The sequence below is a fragment of the Apodemus sylvaticus genome, chromosome 16, assembly GCF_947179515.1.
Source record: "Apodemus sylvaticus chromosome 16, mApoSyl1.1, whole genome shotgun sequence".
Lineage (NCBI taxonomy): Eukaryota > Metazoa > Chordata > Mammalia > Rodentia > Muridae > Apodemus > Apodemus sylvaticus.
Window position 1 is genome coordinate 32,932,522 of NC_067487.1, and position 19,385 is coordinate 32,951,906.

The 19,385-nt window shown below is 39.7% G+C and overlaps 1 protein-coding gene across 2 annotated transcripts in view; it reads right to left on the reverse strand.

Annotated features, from left to right (window-relative positions):
- The window catches only part of Prlr (prolactin receptor), a 194,225-nt gene that overhangs the window by 60,885 nt on the left and 113,955 nt on the right, over positions 1 to 19,385 (reverse strand). For both annotated transcript variants that reach the window (XM_052159865.1, XM_052159864.1), the window contains exon 2: positions 523 to 582. The gene's annotated coding sequence lies outside the window, so the exon portion shown is untranslated. The remainder of the gene's footprint in view (positions 1 to 522; positions 583 to 19,385) is intronic.

Consider the following 19,385-nt stretch of genomic DNA (forward strand, 5'->3'; position numbering starts at 1 on the left):
AGACCTACCACATATGAGTATTGTCACATAGGCCTGCATGAATCAGGCCCAAGTAGTGACAATATTAAAGAGTCTGAGGAAAGTCTCAGAGAGTGGTGATAGAATAGGTATTGAACTAGTTGTGAAAATAAAAGCAGATGCAATATTTCTCTTTCTGACTATAAAAGTAACCCAGACATTGTCAGAAATTTCTTCCAGGTACAGAAAGGTATAAAGGAAATAATAGAGGAAATAAAAATCTCCTAATTGCACTGCTAGGGAATGTCAACCATTAAAAGCTTTTGAGAAAAAAAACAAGAAAAGGAGATGGAACATCAGGTTTTCTGAAACCATCAGCTAGGGAGATTGAAGATTTTTGTCCCTTTTTTTTTTCTTTTTGAGGATGGTGGACTGCTCAGAGTGAACGTTGATGGTTTGAGATGATGTTCTTTGACAATCAAGACAGCCGAGTCCCTGCCCTTGTCTGGATGAGATGAACAATGGAAAGCAATCATCTGGGCACTCGATCAAGCTCCCCCTTACCTTCAGGGCTCATGTGCAAACCATCTGCGGTGCTCACCTTCACACAGAAGTGTCTTTTAGCTGAAAGAGAAGATGACTCATTTTAGCTCAAACAGGACAAAGCAGGAGATATCATTTCTAGCTTCCTGTGTTGCCTAGCATAGCTGAGCACCGCTATTTAGAAAAGCTGGACTTACTTGTTTTGGAAACTTCATTATTTTCCATCTTAGAAAAAAAGTTGCAAAAATAAATCCCACGTATTGCATGTGAGATACCCTAATTATTAATGTTATTCATCATCCTATATCTTTTATGTATCAAAAATTAAGTTTTCCCCAAGTCATCAGAGAGTAAGTCATAGTCATGATGCCTCTTTTGTCCTTAATTATTTGAGTTTATTCTCCCAAGAATGGAACATTCTTTTTTTTATGAACTATTTATTCACACTGTCAGAAAATTACCATTGATTCAGTATGTAATCTATATAGCGCACAGACCGCTTTCACCCACTGTCTCATGTGGGATTAAACTATAAGGAATATACTGGGTGTTCTAGGTAGGATTTCCTGAGGAATACAGACATGGCCTTGGCTAAGTTAGATTCACTCACTTTTATGTGAAGCTCAAGTTGAATCTTCATCAGTGGTTCACACATGGCAGGAGAAGGCTTTTTAGAGTGAGAATTGGAAGGCTCACTGATATGCAGCGGTGAGGTGTTTTTTGTCTCCTGGGATGCATCCACGAGGTGTCAAAACCTCGACCTTATCTCAGCTAGAATTTTACTCTAGGCTTGTGGAGGAAATTCCAGACCCTTGCTTCCCATTTAAGAGGCACAGAATAGATAAGAGTGGGAGATGCAGATCTCAGATAGGATGGAACTCTTTCAACATTTGAATGCAAATCAGGTTTGTATATGGCATAAGCTACCTTATAAACCTGGCTTTTAGGGCTGCAATGATTGCTTAGTGGGTAAAGCACCTGCCACGTGACTGAGATTGGATTTCAGATTCCCAGCATCTTTGTTAATCCTGGGGAAGCATGGCGGCCTACCTACAATCCCAGATCCCAGCAAACACAGGAGGCAGAGAAAGGACCTGTAGCAAGCTAGCCACCTGTGGCAGGCAAATCTAGATAGATTAGGTAGACTTACTTAAACTGTGGGTTCAAGTGAATGACCTAATCTTAATATATAAGGTGCAGATGCAGGGAGGAAGACATTAGAAATCAACCTTTAGCCTCCACAAGCATACATACATACATATATATACATACATACACATGGGCCATATACACAGATGTATATACTCATATGCACATGGATCACATACACATGCGACAGAGAAGCAAAACATCCCCTTCCCTAAAATGTCTTTTATTTATGAACGTAAATTCACAATTATTGTCCAATTTAGTTTCACAATTCTATCTGAGAGCCAACTGGCTAGTGGAAGCAGCCAAAAAGACTTTCAAATAATTTCTTAGCATTCAAATTCCAGAGTCCAAGGAGCCATCCTTTAAGGAAGCCAGTGCTGGATGTTCTTACTAATGCAGCTAAGGATGAGAAAGTGACCAGCAGGAGACCTGGTGGATACCAGTGTTTTCATAACTCGGAAACACTCATACACAGTCATTACATCGTGAGCATTGCTGCTCCAACTAGACAGCTGGACTGTGTCTTCAATAAAAGCCCGCAATAAGATAAAAGCTATTTGAGTAAAAAAGATGTTCATCCACAAGATGTTTGGTCTATCTGGTGGCATGTGGTGAACCCACAGTTGTTTGGGGCAAACTTACTAGAAGTAAGCCACCAAATTTTCTCCAGAAGGTACAATGGCACCAAATTTTCTTAAAAGAAGAAAAAACAAAAAGAAAAAGAATCTCTTAAATATTCTAGAAAGTATTTTATGTTCTTGGAATTATTGAGCTCTATTTGATAATGTCCTAAGGATGTCCAGAACAACTCTTGCTCCTCTCTGTTCCTATCTATATTCTAAATTCTTGTTGGAAACTAAGAGGTGTTAGCTGAGGGTGGGGAAAGGCACAGAGGCAGCAGGACCCAGGTCAGAGGCTGCATTGAGTTTGACAGTCTGAAATATGACACAGAAGTAATGAGAGTTTTGGAGCACAGAGGCAACAAGGGAATTGTAGTTTCAGCAGCCCCCAAAGCCTTTACTGAACGCTGGGTTTTGGGGCTCTTGTCATTTGCACCTCTATTATTCATTCAATATGTATTAAATGACTGGCATGCCACTTAATCCTGGTCAATCTCTGTCCTTGATTCCATGCTTATTCTTTTCCTGTTCTGGGTTTGATGGTTCTGACTGCTAGGCTCTCTTGCATGCCAGAAGATTGACTTCTGGAAGAGTCAACCTTCTTGAGGTAGAGGTAGAGGTAGAGGTAGAGGTAGAGGTAGAGGTAGAGGCAGAGGCAGAGGCAGAGGCAGAGGCAGAGGCAGAGGCAGAGGCAGAGGCAGAGGCAGAGGCAGAGGCAGAGGCAGAGGCAGAGGCAGAGGCAGAGGCAGAGGCAGAGGTAGAGGTAGAGGTAGAGAATGGGAAATGGGCATGCCAGGGTCCTCTTTCCTTCCACATCTACTTTTCCTGTGACTTACTTTTGGTGGTGGTGTATTTCTCTAGCCATGTTATTCCTCCATGATTCAGCCTATCACTGAGCCCCAGAGAAATTTATCCTTGCTCATTTCTTTTTGTGCTGATGAGTGGTGACAGATTTCCTTATTCTCTCAGTCCTGCCCACAAGAAGAGTAAAGAGCCTCACTGCTCTCTCTTAAAAGAATAGCTTATCCATTACTGTATGATCCTGATAGAAACAGCATCCAGAAAGGTTCCTTCCATTTCTATTTCATGTAATAATTTGAGGAGTATTGGTATTAGTTCTCTATTTCACATTGGACTTTATTTACTTTGGAGAGTTTTAATTACTCTTGTATTTCACTAAGGGTTATGGGTTTATTCAATTCTTTTATTAATCTTGATTTAACTTTGGTATGCCATGCACATATATGTTCATTTTTTTGTAGTTTCTCTAGATTTCACATTTTATTACAGAACGACAGTAGTAAAAATAGCAAGGAACTGGCATAAAACCAGAGACAATGATAAATAGAATAGAATTTAAGATGCAGGCATAAATACACATACCATGGAAACATTCTTCTTTTCCTTTTCCTTTTCCTTTCTCTCTCTCTCTCTCCCTCTCCCTCTCCCTCTCCCTCTCCCTTTCCCTCCCTCCCTCTCTCTCTCTCTCTCTCCTCTCTCTCTCTCTCTCTCTCTCTCTCTCTCTCTCTCTCTCTCTGTCTCTGTCTCTCTCTCTGTCTCTCTTTTTCACTCCCCTTCCTTCCTTCCTTCCTTCCTTCCTTCCTTCCTTCCTTCCTTCCTTCCTTCCTTCCTTCCTTCCTTCCTTCCTTTTATTTTTTTTACAAAGAAGTCAGAAAACATACTGGAGAAAGACAGCATCTAGTCAAACCGGATAAAAGCTGCACACTGAGGAATAAAAAATGGACCTATATCTGTTGCCCTGCGCAACACTCAGATCTAAATGGATCAAAGACCTCAACGTCAGACGGAATATACTGAAAATGACAAAAGAGAAAGCAAGGAATAGGCTTGACCTCATTGACAAAGGAAAGAAATTTCTGAACTGGATCCACATAGCACAGGAATTAAAACTAGCAGTTAATAGGTGGAACTTCATGAAGTTAAAAAAGTTTCTGCATGCTAGACAACATCATTTGAGTAAAGCATCAGCTACAGAATGGGAAAAAAATCTTTACTAACAATCCATCTTACAGAGGGTAAGTGTCTATAATATACAAAGAAGTAAAAAAAAAACCCTCAATATTAATAAAGCAAATAACCCAATTAAAACATGGTATACAGAAATAGATAGAGTTCTCAAAAGATAATACACAATTGAGTGAGAAACAAGATTGTCCAATATATTTAATCACTACAGAAATGCAGATCAAACCTACTTTGAGAATTCATCTTACTCCAGTCAAGATACCCAAGATAAATAAAATAAACGGTAGCAGATCCTGGCAAGGATATGAAGAAAGGAACACTTATTCATTGTGATGGGAGTGCAAATTTTTATAGATACTATGGAAATCAGTACAGAAGTTCCTCCAAAAGTTAATAACTGATCTATATTAAGATCTAGCTATAAAACTCTTGGGCATGGGCTGGAGAGATGGCTCAGAGGTTAAGAGCACTGAGTGCTCTTCCAAAGGTCCTGAGTTCAATTCCCAGCAACCACATGGCGGCTCACAACCATCTGTAATGGGCTCTGATGCCTTTTCCTTGTGTGTCTGAAGATAGCGACAGTATACTCCCATATAAAACAAACAAACAAACAAACAAAAAACCAAAACAAAAAAAAACCCTCTTGAGCATATATATACAAGGGACACATATACAAAGGAGCCACTTGTCATCCATGTTCATAGCTGCTCTATTCAGAACAGCTAGAAATTGGAGACAGCCTTGAAGTCCATCACCTGGTGAATTGGATAATGTAAGGAGGTACATTTATATAATGAAATATTATTTGGCTTTTAAGAAAGATGAAATTATGAAGTCTGCAGATAAATGGATGGCCCAAGAAACAATCATTCAGCTGGATGTAACTGACACCCAGAAAGACAAATATTGATGTTTTCTCTTATATGCTAGGGTTAGCTTTTAGATACATTTGTTTCAATCAGAATAAACACAAAAGTTAAAGAGAAAGTAGGGAACTAGGATGAAGGAACTAGGATGGGAAATAACTATATTGTTAGCACATGATAAAGGGCAAATTAGAATAGGAGGATTAAATGGGGAATGTGATAGGTGGACAGTTTAGAGAAGGGACCATGAGAAGGGACAATTTACACTAAAGGTTTTTTGAAAAGCCACACAGAAACATATTCCTGTAGATACTTCCTAAAATATATGCACATATAAATTGAATTTAAATGGAGTTATCATAGACTGGGGGAGACAATGTCTCAACTGGACATCAAATGCTACCATAAAACACATATCTGGGAGTGGTTATATCTTTTCGAGCCATTGGCAAAAATAGTCCCACAGACCACCCTCAAATATTACACACTATTGCCAATGATATTGATTACCTACCACAACATGATGTTAAGCGATTATTACTGAAGACACCATATACTTATGCTATTGAATACGGAGAAATGAAGCTGGTGTTCAACTAGGAGTTGGACCTCTGCGACTAGCATTCATAGTGCTGGATAATATATATACTACGTGAGAAAAAAAAAGCTATTTTCAGTCTCAGTCAGCTATGTTCTCTAAAAACTGTAATAGCAATCTGTCTGCAAGATACATTCAACTGGTGCAATAGTAGCACAGATGTTATTGGAGTAACTGACCACCTTTTGCTAAGATTATGGGCTACTCTATGCAATGGAAAACATATTGGCACGTTAATGAAGTTCAGAATCTGAGAGTAGATTATGGGCCTAGGGGAAAGCCTAAATGAACATAGCAACAAAATGACTCCCAATGACATATTGTCATACCCACAGATCACTGTATTATGAAACTCTTATCAGAGAACTTTCAGTAGATGGCAATTAACTTAGAGACCTGCAACTGGACAACCTGTGTTAAGTGAGAGATTTTAAAGCACCCAGGCCTAAATGGAATCTCTGCATAACACCTCTCCCTCCCCTCAAGGCTCAGGAATTGATACGGGAAAGGAGGCAGAACTTAAAAGCCAGATGTAGTCGGTGACTTCAAGGAAACTGTTTCTCAGACATAACAGATATGCCCATGGGTATCCACAGAGATTGTGCTAGCATGCACAAGACCTCAAGTTTGAACAGAACAAAATCAATGTATGAAGCAAAAGAACTGGGCACAAAAATCCCACTACAAGGAAAACAATATTTGCAACTGACAGTTATAGAGGGAAAGGGGGAAAAATCACTTCTTTTCAATGAATGCAATGCCACTGGGCATATCAATCACACTTCAGGGCAGGCCCCATGCTCAGGAAGAGCGGAACCACCCAAGTGGACTCTTTTCTTTAAAAAGCAAGAAAAAGAAAATGAAATAGGTTGGGTAGGAAAAAGGGTTATTGGGAAAAATTGGGGGAGGGGAAATATGACAAAAATACATTGAGTAAATTTATTTTTAAAATCCAACCATTCAGGAAACAAAGAAAACCCTACCCCTCTCCACTGGAGTAGAAAGTGTTGAAGACCATTTTGGCCTCACTATTAGGAGTATGGCATAAAGCACGGAGAGTAGAAGGTACAATGTTGTTAGTGCCTATATTAGGTCTCACATGGAGTCCCATGTTCAATCTTTTGCTTTTCAGTGTAAGAGGAGACACGGTATCCACACAGTGTGTCATAAAGCAAGCAAGTCAAGAATGTTATGTTTTCAAGAGCGCAGACCTCACAGTTTTGCTCTTTATGTAACTAACAGATGAGATTGTGCATGGAAATCTCCCACAAGTCAGAGGTTAAAAAGACAGCAAGTATTTCTCATCTATCTAGAGCTGCTGGTGTCACTGTAAGTGATGGATTTACCAAAGCTGTGCCTTATCTATTGATATTAGCTCATGCTTAGGTAGGCTTCAGTCAATAAATTTTCAGATATACTTAGAAAATCAGAGAGGCTTTATGCATTCTGGCAACTGGTCTAGTCACCCATAGCAACCTGTAAACACAAGCCCTTGAAGGAAGAACACACACATGCATCCAAGAAATCACTTGTGGCATAATCTTGGTGAGTAGCTGGGTCTGAGAACCACAGACTACAGCAGAGCCAACAGATTTAGAGGGGCGGCCAGTCCCATATAGAATTAACAGAGAAATAAAAGAAGAAAATCTGATGCTTGGTGAAATTCTTTTTCCCCCTCTTCTGTTCCTGAGATACAGAAACATGAGGAGCATCAGACCTATCTCTTAGTTTTGAGTAATAAGCTGCAATAATAATGCCAGCTATAGTTTGGAATTTTTGACCTGTATATGGCAGAGGTAACCCCAAGAACTTGGGTTAATGGAGTGGGCCTTGATGGAAAGAAAGGGAAATTACAAAACTTTCACTGGACTGATTGAGAGAGAGAGAGAAAGCACAGAGTCAAATGAGGTAAATTCAGTTCAGACATTGGGTCTAACAGGGAAGAGACGAGTGCTGACTGGGCACGGTTGACTTGGCCCAAAGATCAGGGCTAACTAAACAGTGCAGAGGAGGAAGTGAAAGAAAAATTCAGGATTTTGTGTGTATTTTACTAGTGCCAGTACCAAGGGGTTGGTGTGGGTGTGGGTGGCCCAGTTACAGGCACTGAGTAAGAACTGATTGAAACTCCAGATCTCTTTTCATTAGTGGATTAGGAAAATGGTTTTGAGATTAGTGAGCCTGAGGGCATCAGCATAATCCTATTTTTTTTTAAAAAAGTAACTAGAAAACAGAAGAAAATCATTAGTTAACATTTATTGACTGCCAGACACCATTTCTAACCACTTGAATGCATGATTTTGTCTAATCTTCATAAGTACATTTTGAGAACCTAGATTCTTAATAGAGAGTTAATTTAAAAAAATGATTAAAATGTACGTAACATTTTGGGGAGAAACTGTAAAAAGTCATCATGGAAAATGAGCTCTAGTAGATTGTTCATTTGTTCATGTACATATTTATTCAACCAAGAGTTATTGATTATCTGAAAAATATTTGGGTAATATCTGAGGAATCTCATATAAGTTAGCTGTCATCTCTGTTTATTGTTCTATATTCAAGGCTTTAGCTCTGCACAACGCTTAGCCTTTTAGAATGGGACATTAAATCATTGAGTAGCTTTATATTAAGTTTTACTTTATTATAAATAGTTACTCGAAGTCTTCAGTTACACATTCCTACTCCTGTCAGGTGCATCAAGTTTATGACGCTGTAGAAGTACAGACCTATCTATTCTGGCTTCAGCCAAAGTTCTCTGTTGTTTAAAACTGAATGTCTTTGCTTTTTGAGTTTTAAGAGCAGCAGTTATATGCATCTCCCATCTCCAGGAACCAGCAAAGAATTGTAAGGGCCAGAGGTCAAGGAGGGCCAGAGAAAAACAGTGCATTCTGGAGAGGACATAACCATCCTACTCCTGAGTGCACAGCCTCTGTGCCTATCTGCAAGAGATATGCTTACTATCCAGCTGGTCCACATTCCAGCATAGAGTAGGCCTGGTTTATGAACTCCCACCTCAGCCTGAAGAGCTATTGGTAGTTGTTGGCTGCTGGATCAGGCACAGTCAGTTTTTATTAAAGGTGTGGCCTTTGGTAGGTGGCGTATGCTTCAGTGTATGGTCTCATCCCTTGAGTACAATGGGCGGCAGATATTGCGTTAGTTGGGTTATAAAAGTAAAAGGTGAACTTGAAGTTGGAAGTGGATGGGGAATGGATGAGTAGAACTGGGAAGGATAAGGCAGTGGGTCTCAACTTTCCTAATGCTGTGAACCTTAAAATAGTTCCTCCTTCTGTGGTGATCCCCAATCATAAAGCTATTTCTGCTGTTACTTCATAATTATAATTTTGCTGCTCTTTTGGTTCATACAGTAAATAGTCACATTTTCCAGTGGTCTTAGGTAACCTCTGTTAAAGAGTCATTTGACCCTCAAAGGGGTCATGAGCCTCAGGTTGAGAACTGCTGGGTTAAGGGGAGGAGGGAGGAATGACAGGTATATGGTATGCATACTTGATATTCTTAAAGAACTAATAAGTTATTATTCCACTTAGAATAGTTATATATTTTACTGATTTAGAAAAATGTAATAGCTTGTTCTCTTATGAGGTCTAGCCATGTGTAGTTCATTAGATTTCCTGTATCAGGTATGAGTTTTCTCCCAGTAAGAAGACTTTAAGTCTGATTAGATGGCTGTTGATTACTCCAAGATAATAGTTCCACTATTATCCCACTGGAGATATCTTGCCAGGGTGGTCATTGCTGTGGTTTTATAGGCTTTCTAGCTGGATAGAAATGTTAATTTCTTTTCTTCCTTAGCAACTTGCATATTACTTCTAGTACTAGGAGAAACGGGTTATTCAGGCCAGTTCCAGCTTGATGCCACCAAACACTCTTCTGAAGTATGTTTGGACTTAAGCAGTAGGATTTCACTTTCAAGTTCTAGGAGGCAATCAAGGTGACCAAAGGTCATGGTGACCAAAGGTCATGACAATGGTTCATGTTGTTTTACACTCACAAGTATAGTTAGCTCTCAACCCTCATCAAAGAAGCCACCAAAGAGGCTATTACATGGATCCACAGCTGGTCAAAATTCAGTGGCTGGTGACTGTGACATGTTCAGTCTCAACTGGTACATCTAGAATACAACCTTTATGCCCGAGGCAGGATTACTGCAGAAGATGAGATGGAATGATTGTATGAGGCAGAACACCAGGATGCCTGCTGCTAGATAGTATCTTCTAGACATGCCAGGGATGCTGCTCCCATGAAACATCAACAGTATGGCTATCTAAACAAGGTCTAGGTAATGGCAAGACCAGTACACATGCCAGTGTGAGTAAGAGAAATTTCACAATGCTCCATCTCTAGATGAAGAACTATAGACAGTCAATGGCTATATAGGGAAAATCAGACTTCTCCAGCAAGGTGTTCTATGATAGGTTTTCCAATCCCAAATAGCAAGAGCTAAACATATGTATATAAAAGGAATGCTAAATGAACTCAAGAGGTTGTATACAAACACATATAAGTGTAACTATAAATATAGAAGAAGAGGTATGGACTTTAGAGGGAGGAGTGGTGTGGGGAGAACTGAAGGAGGGAAAGAAGATGAAGGAGAGGAAGTAAACACAGGACTAATGTGTAAGCTCTTCCAAACAATTTTTAAAGTTAAAATGTTATATTAAGGAATTATAAGAGCCAGATACAATTTGTCAGAGGAAAAGGAAAAGATGTAGATAACATAGAAGATGAGGGGGAGCCGAAGGTGGGAAGACAATATGTTCTTCTCAAGAACTTTATCTGTTGTCCTGAGTTCATTCAAAATGGCTGTTGCCACCAGGAGAATATACTCAAAGGCCTGAGAGGATGGAGTGGACCCTTTGCCTTGTATTTTATAGTTCTAGAGATTGGGAAGTCCGAGGTCAAATACTTTCTCTCAGCTGGTGAGAGCTCCTCTGACTGTATCACCCAGTGATGGAAGGAGGAATTTCAAGTCAGTACATACCAGAGAAAATGAGAAAGAGGAGAGGGCTCACACCAGAGAGTGAACAGGAAGGCAGGCAGAACTTGCTTTTCTAAGAAAGCTTTCATGAGCAATGACCCTCTGCCTTCCAACACAGACACACTGAGAGTTAATTATCCAAAATTTGAGCTTTCAAGGATACATCCAAATTACTGTCCCCTACAACCAGCGGAAAGTACATGGCAGCCGATTTATTTGGGTTGAGTAAGCTTTAATGAAACATCTCGCTGGGAATTTTCTACTTGTTTGTTACTGGCCAGAATGAGAATAACTTTGTCACTGAGCAGAATAACATTTTAATCATTATGGCAATCCAGGAAGATAAGGACCACTCTGATAAAAGTATGCTCCTTGTTACTGTGTATGTGTTTGCAGAGATGCAAGGACTCTTACAGAGGGCTTGGACTGGGGAAGCAGGACTCTTAAGAAGACATTCGGCTCTTGGAATACTCTGATTTTAGGATGCTAAGAAACATACAATTTAATCTGCACTTATAACTTTTGCTCCAAAATTTGGATATTTTTGCAATAATCTGCTGGGGAAAATTCATGGCTCATTGCAGCTATTCACATCCAACCTAAATTCTTTTTTATCTCACATTTTTTAATTGAATATATTCTTCATTTACATTTCAAATGTTATACCCTTTCCCAGTTTCCCCCCTCCCAGAAAACTCCCAACCCATCCTCCTACCCCTTGCCTCCAAGTATATGCCCCTCCACCCAACACACTTCCACCTACCCCCCACCTCGATTTCCCCACGCTGGGGCCTCTATTGAGCCTTCACAGGACCAAGGTCCTCTCCTCCCTCTAATGCCTGACAAGGTGTTCCTCTGCCACTCTTTTGGCTGGAACCATGTGTGTGCCTTGGTTGATGGCTTAGACCCTGGGAGCCCTGGGGCATCTGGTTGACTGACATCATTCCAACCTAAAATTTTGAATTCATATCTATCCAAGAAATTCTTTGTATGGATTCATGACAACATGCCCACCTTTCCTTCTACTTTTGGCACTTTTAATGACCCTTACTTTTTTTTTACATTTAAAGAAATTTTAAAGAATTTTAATAATTATACTATGATTCTATTTCCCCTTTCTTTTCCTTTCTACAGTCCCTACCATGTAACCTGATTGCTTTTCAAATTCATGGCATCTTTTTATTTAGTTGTTGCTGTGTACTCTACTCTTGATAAACATTTCCCCATTAATTTATATATTTATTCCCTTTACATCCTGATCACAGCCCTCTCTCCCCGTCCCTCTTCACACAGCTCCTCCCTGCCTCACCCCATTCCCTTCTCTGAGAACAGCAAGGCTCACGCTGACACATTAAGTCATTTCAGGACAAGGTACATTCTCTCTCTCAGTGAGGCTGTACAAGGCAGCCAGCTAAGGAAACAGGATCCACAGGTTGGCGAAAGAGTCAAAGATAGCCTGTTTTAGTGGATGGTGGACTTACATGAAGACCAAGCTGCACCCCTGCTAAGGATGTTCAGGGGACCTAGGTCCAACCTGAGCTTGCTTGTTGGTTAGTAATTAATTCTCTGGGAGCCCCTGAGGGTCCAGGTTAGTTGAGTCTGTTGGTTGTCCTGTGGAGTTCCTATCCCCTTCAAGGCCCTCAGTCCTTCCGCTAACTCTTCCACAAGATTCCCTGGATCTATCTAATGTTTGGCTCTGGGTCTCTGCATCTGTTTCAGTCAGCATTGGGTAGAGCCTCTCAGAGGTAGCCCGTTAGCAAGCACAACAGGTTACCATTAGTAGTGTCAGGTATTGATTCTTGCCCATGGGATGGGTCTCAAGCTAGCCAGCCATTGGTTGAGAATTTCCTCAGTCTCTGCTCTTTGTCCCTGAACTTCTTGTAGGCAGGATAAATTTTGGGCCCAAGGTTTTGTGGGTAGGTTGGTGTCCTTATCCCTCCACTGGGAGTCCTGCCTGGCTAGAGGAGATGACAACTTCAGGCTCCATATCCTCCTCTGCTAGGAGTCTCAGTTAGATTAAGATGGAAATTTCTTTGGAAACCAGAGTTGAGAACAAAGGTAGACGACTAAACTGTTACTCAAGAAAGTCTTACCAGTCTGTGCTTAATCAGAGGTACCCTGGCATTTTTGAGCAATGTTTTTCCATATGCTAGCTTTATCAGGAACATGTAGACAGGTTGGTATTCTCAAAGGGTAGTGGATTTAATGGGAGAATATATGTGGATGTGCTCTGTAACAAGGAAATACCAAAAAGGTTATATGTTTTCTTATTGTCATAATCTATTTATAGTCACAGACATATTGGAAGTGGATTACTTTAAATCCCTTTGAGAATGATATAAAGTAAATAAAAAGCACTACTGATGATATTTAAAAGGAATCAAAGTCCAGGGAACCTTGATTGACCAGCAGGGAATGTTACAATTCAGAGCTGGATTTTGTAAGCAAGAAAGTAGCTATACAAACAAGTTAAAATCAGAGTGTATGTGTGTGTGTGGGGGGGGGGGTGGGGGGCAGGGCAGAGGTTGTTCCAGTCCAGTGAATAACTGCAGCACAAATGTGGTTCTTTGGAAGGTGGCCAGTGGTCATCTTAACCAGAGTGGCCATAGGTTGGGCATGGTAATGAGACCACCAGCAGTGGACCCGAACGGAATGGCTGTCTGTTTATTTTAGCTGAGAGGCCTGTGTAAGTCCACGGCTCAGATCAAGTGCTGAACATTCACAAACCAGGGTCATGCTACAAATATGAAGAGAACAGAAAACCCAGCAAGAACAAAAACAGCCTCTAAGAGATAAATAAAAGTATTCTAGAAAGCTCTTAGAATAGTTTCAAAAAAATACATAAGGCTGAGACTACAGGTCGATGGCCCAGTGCAAACTGTGTGTGTGTGGGAGGGAATAAATCCCATTTCCAGATGCAGGAAGTTCTGGCCTTGAAGAAAATGAATTCCTCATTGATCGCAGTATTAAAATTGTTCTTAAATGTCACCTATGTCATTTTCTTTAAATCTCCATGAGATTTACATTTGTAGAATGTTACATTTTTAGACGTTTGAAGTCACTAAATACCATACACAAGGAAAGAACATACTTTTCTAATTAATACAGAGAATTGTTATGGTTCTGGTGATCGGAACTGAGAACACCCTATCTTTACCTGGAAATATAAGAGAGCAAATAGTTCCTAGTCTTAGTATCCAAGGGTTAGGATTATGTAGGATTAGTAGCCAAAATGTTTTCATCCTTTATGTTTGTAATAGGGAGCCTTATACTGTGTATTAGGGAGGAGTGCTAGTGGAGAGACCCAGTTCCATTTCCATACGACTTCTGTTTCATTAGGAAACATCTAAATGGTTTCTCTCTGGCCCTTAAACAGATTTCACTCTCTTGGAGCAAAACAGTTAACTACCATCTTGGAGCAGTAAATTAGTAGCTTGTGTCAACAGTGACTTTCTTAGTCTAGTTGTTGATTTCACTATCTGATGTTTTAAGAGAGAGTTGAACTTATCTGACACATTGTATTTCAGTTTGCTCTTTTGTTTTCCAGGTAAATTTAAAAGTGCTGCTAATGGTGGAGTGGTGATAGTAATGGCCGTCTTACATCACCAAGTCGAGAGCTTCAGTAGTAGGGACACAACACCAATCCCTCAGCTGACAGCAATGAGCCAGTGTACTCAATGTGCTGGGGTTTCTTTTTTTACTTTGAGATCTTTCCAGGTTCTTTCTGATTTCCCCTTATGAGTTTTCATGACATCATTTCTTAAAGTTGTACAGCTCATTCAATCAATTTTATGAAAAAAAAATCCAAAGGTTCCCTTTTCTTTGAGCATATTGTTGTAGTTGTATCCCAGGTATAAAATGCTGACAAGCCCGATGCATAGTATATAGTCAGCATGGGCCAACAGATGGGCACGAGGTTTAGCTCCATCTGAAAGTTATATAAATGTAACCTGTACATCTTTATGGCAAGGCACTAGTCTCTAAATCTTTAAAGTAGGAACATCATTAATTCTTTTCAGTAGAAGCTTATGTCTGATGTCTCTATTGTAACTCTGTTGTAAGTTTTGGTACACCATACACAAGAAACTGAAGTAACGAATACACATTAATGATCTTAATAGTAATTACTGACAGCACACTCCTAGGAAATAAGAACAAAGTCATCTTCCTTCGGTGATGAGAACAGAAGACAGTTAAGTATTAATACTTCAAAGACAGGAAACATCCACACCAGTCTGCCCGAACTTTGAGCTGTCCATATACACATGTTAAACATGAAGGGTTTTGTCATTCTTAAGGAAGAACACCCTGAATAGGGATTCTAGAAGAACCCTAAGACCCTTAAAAGCCTTTTTTCTCCATGCATCTCTTTCTGTGTCTCCTCATTTTTACTCAGCCTGTGAGTAGATGAAGCTAAAATTATGGACAGCATTAGGTGGCTACTAGATCCTAGTAGACAACGTTGGAGACTGGCAGAACATCAGTTATAGACACTTTAACTGAGTGCACAAAGTCAGGAGTTGGATCTCACATATGCTCCATCTCAACAAAACCAAACTCATCTTTTCTTTACTAAATGAGGACCCAAGGAGACAGATCAAAGCTGAGTTGATTGATAGCATGACCTTGCAACTCTGTGACTCCTGATGACAAGTGGTGCCAAGGTCACTGGTTACTGAATTAAAAAAGCAGAAATTGGCAAGGAAGATAAGAGGTGGGGCCATGCACACTCCTTTCTGGATGCTGGTGTTGAGAATTTAGGTGGCAGAAGACTACTATTCCTTTCTTACTGTTACTGATTTGCTCTGTTGAAGAAACCAGGGTGATGGCCAAGATCATCCTTGGAGTTGAAATGCCTCACTAGGTTCTTCCTGTGCATTTGTCCCATCAGAGTTCATACCAGAGACCACCTGTTAGTGGTGCTTGGAGCTTGAACCTTTGGGAGTGATTAAGATTCAGTGAGGCTATGAGAAGGATGTCTGCATAGTGAGTAGTGGATTCATAATCTGAGGAAGAGGCGTACAAGGCAGCATGGTTGTTCTGGTCTGTGCTGCCCTGTGCTGATGTGGGGTTTCGACACTCTCAGAGCATCTCTACCAGAGCATCTCTACTCAGAGATTCTCACCATATGCTACCATTTAGCTTTGGACTTCCCAACATCCAGACTTGTAGGAAGTGAACTAATTTACTAGATGGGTATATAGTGGCATTCAGGAATAGCAACTGAAAATGGACAAACACACTTATCCAGTAAATATAGTGATTGGTCCATTCATTCTATTCTCTGCTCTGGTTTCCACACTCATACATTAGCTTGCAACAAAAGAGTCCCAAGCAGTCAGGCAACCCTGACACACCCCTTACTCTCTTGTTTGACTTAACACAGAGGATTTACACAAAGGCCAAGATCTCAAGATAGCAAATATAGGATTGAGACTCAAGAGGCTTCAAAGGCGAGAGTTTTAATGTCTAAAAAGATTCCAGTAACTTTGTCAAATCCACATACTTTCCTATTTAGAGATATGATCATATCCTATAACAATGCTTAATCATTTTAATTCATGTTAATGATTTTCCTCCAGTCTTTTGATACCCATTTCCTTCTTCTCTCTTCATCCCAGATCTTTTTTAGCTGATTTTATGCTAATTACAGAGTAACCTGATTCTCAGTTTCTTTCCATTTACCCTAGAAATCATGTAGAATGCCAAGCATCAGGTGGGGAATGAAAATTGAAAACATACTTTACCTGCTATTACTGCAGAGAGTCTGGGTCTCATCCAGAAATGACAAATACCCCTTTTTGGCAGATGCAAATCAGCCAGAATCTTAAAAACACAAGTGACTTACCCAAGGTATTTCACAAGCCAGCTAACACTTGGGTGCTTGCTTCAGGAAATAGAAGATGAAAGCTAAGGGCTTGCTGGATTTACATAGAATGCCTGCTGGGATTGGTTCCTGGCTCTGAACATCTTCCAATGAGCACTGACTGGTGAGCTAAATACCCATTGGTTAACTGGCTCTCCAGGCAGATTAATATTTACCTAGAGATAAAAAAGGTCCTCACTATCTCTCCCTCATTGTAGAAAAACTCAAGAAAAGACCGCAACCTCCAACATAATAATTGTATAAAATACTTGTGATTGGGTTTGTTGGTTTGACCTGATTTGGTTTGTGGCTTTCCTGCTGCAACATCAACACAATGATATTTAAAGCAACTGGGCTTTCAGAGAATCAGATGAAGTGGAAGGAGTTTATGGAGGAATGGGTATGGTGTAACAAGGGCAAGCTATAGAGGCATCATTAATTCTTTTCCCTAGAAGCTTATGTCTGATTTTTCTATTGTGACTCTTACGTGGGTTCTGTAGAACAGGGTATGCATTTCTAAAGAGCCTAGATATTGTCCTGGAACTTTGAATGCTGTCTGAATATTATTTCCCATGCATGTCAGGAAGTAAATTTTAGCTCTTCGTTGTTTTTGTAAAATCAGGAACTATAGCTATGGTGAAAGATGCAAATGGAATCCATCTCACAGTGTCATTTGTTTGGATGGCCTTATAGTTTGAGCTGCTTCTTCCAAAAAGAGGTGGTGAAGCCTTCCTGTGTTTCAGAACACAGACTTGTTTGGAAAAAGTGTGATTAGTAGAGATGAAGTCATCCTGAAGTAGGAAGGGCCCTTCATCTCACGGTGTCCTTATAAGACACAGACACAGGAGAGATCACATATGAAGATGGAGATTGGAGGATGCAACTTTGAGCCAAGAAATGACAAGGCAGCTTGTTCTCATGAAAAGTTCAGTAGAAGAAAGAATGTATTCTATCTAGGGTTTCAATTGGAGCACAGTACCAAAGAAACCTAGATTCTAAGACGTTAGCCTCTGGAACATGGAGACAATAAGTTGGTTTAAGCCACCTAGTTGTGGTAACTTTACTGTATCAACCTTGAGAAGCTAATAGATTATTTGTATCAGAGTGGAATGTAGGATTATAAGCACCTTTTCTATAGACAACTCTGACTTACTAATAAACCAATTGAATTTTAATGTTTTCGTCAATGTTGATCAATAGGAGCATAGTATGTATCCTGCTCTAAGGCAGAATCTATTTTCCTTCCAAAGGAAAAGTTGTAATGTCCTATGAAAAGCCAGTAAACATGTTCTGAGTTCATTGGTATGATACCTTGTTCAGTTTTTATTTGACATGAAGTCTATTAGAAGGAATTAAAAACGTGATTAAGGAATAATTGAGTTATAAAAGCAGTATAAGTACTTATCAATAGGTAAATTGATAAAAGCATAGAATAAATCCACAGTGGAGTTTAATTCAGCCATAAAAATGAAGTATTATCATTTTTAGGAAGATGAATGGAACCACAGGTCATTGTATTAAGCAAAATAAGCCAGATATAGAAATACAGATATCACATCTTTAACTCATATGTAAAAACAAGAAACAAACAAAAAAAAGAAAAGAAAAGAAAAGAAAAAAAGAAAAGGTGTTGTGACCATATAAAACAAGGAGGGTAGAGGGTAGAGCAAGCAAAGGGAGTAGGGAGGGGGAATATGAGAGAGCCCAATCTGTCTACAGATACACTCCAACATAAGCTTTGAAACTATGTAATGAACACACACTAGATTATACACAAATGATTAAGGAAGCTACAGAAGCCTATAGGACAAATGGTGCCCCAGAGATATTGAAAACTTTGGGACTTGTGCAGTAGTAGTGGAAAGATGAGCCAAGAGGGCAGCCATAGTACCTTACCCTCAGTATTCACTCCTGCTTGTATGCATTTGAAGATACATTCTCAGTGAAGAGGTCTAAATATCTCAAGGCTTGTATCTGCTTCAGAAAATTGATTTCACCTCACTAACACACACACACACACACACACACACACACACACAAACCACAGAGGGATAAAAGGCAAATAAATAAATTGAACCTTCACCTCCCAAATCTTCAGGGCAAGATTAGGTTTGTTTCTGAGACATCTATCATCTTGGCTTTATGCCCAGAACAGTCAAGGTCACCATCTACTTCCCCTAGGTTCCTGACACCTCTTTTCAGAATATAGTTTTTAATGAGGAAAGTTGCTAGCCCAAACAGCATCTTATGAGATTTGGCCGTATTTTATTTTATCTTTATTTTTTAAATGAAATCACAGACATGAAACTTTGCTCCTATTAAGCTCAATTTACATCTCTAGTAATGATGACCATATTCTGAACATAATATTTTATACCTAACAGAACCACTAATTCTTTGATTAAAATCTCATAGAGAACCAGTTGAAATTTTTGCCATTCAAAATAAAAAAAATTGGAATTAATTAATGAATTAATGTATAAGTTGTGATTGAAAGCATGTCCAGTGATCAGCTTCTGTTGATGCCTACACTGGTCAGGGCAGAATGTTCCATGCCTTATTTTTTGCATTCATAGGGCACTGTGTATAACTGAGAATTTAGGTGTGATTCAGCTAAGCCTGTCTCCCATGGATGGGAATACTGAGGCTTCGTGATTTTGTATGGCATAGTCTGCTTGACTAGGTTAAGAGGTACTTTGATAGCTGGTAAGATGCTATTTCTGATGTATTTCTGAAGGTGTTACTGGAAGAGAATAGAGTTTGACTCAATAGGAGAATGGTTTTTCTGTTTTTCTTTTCTTCT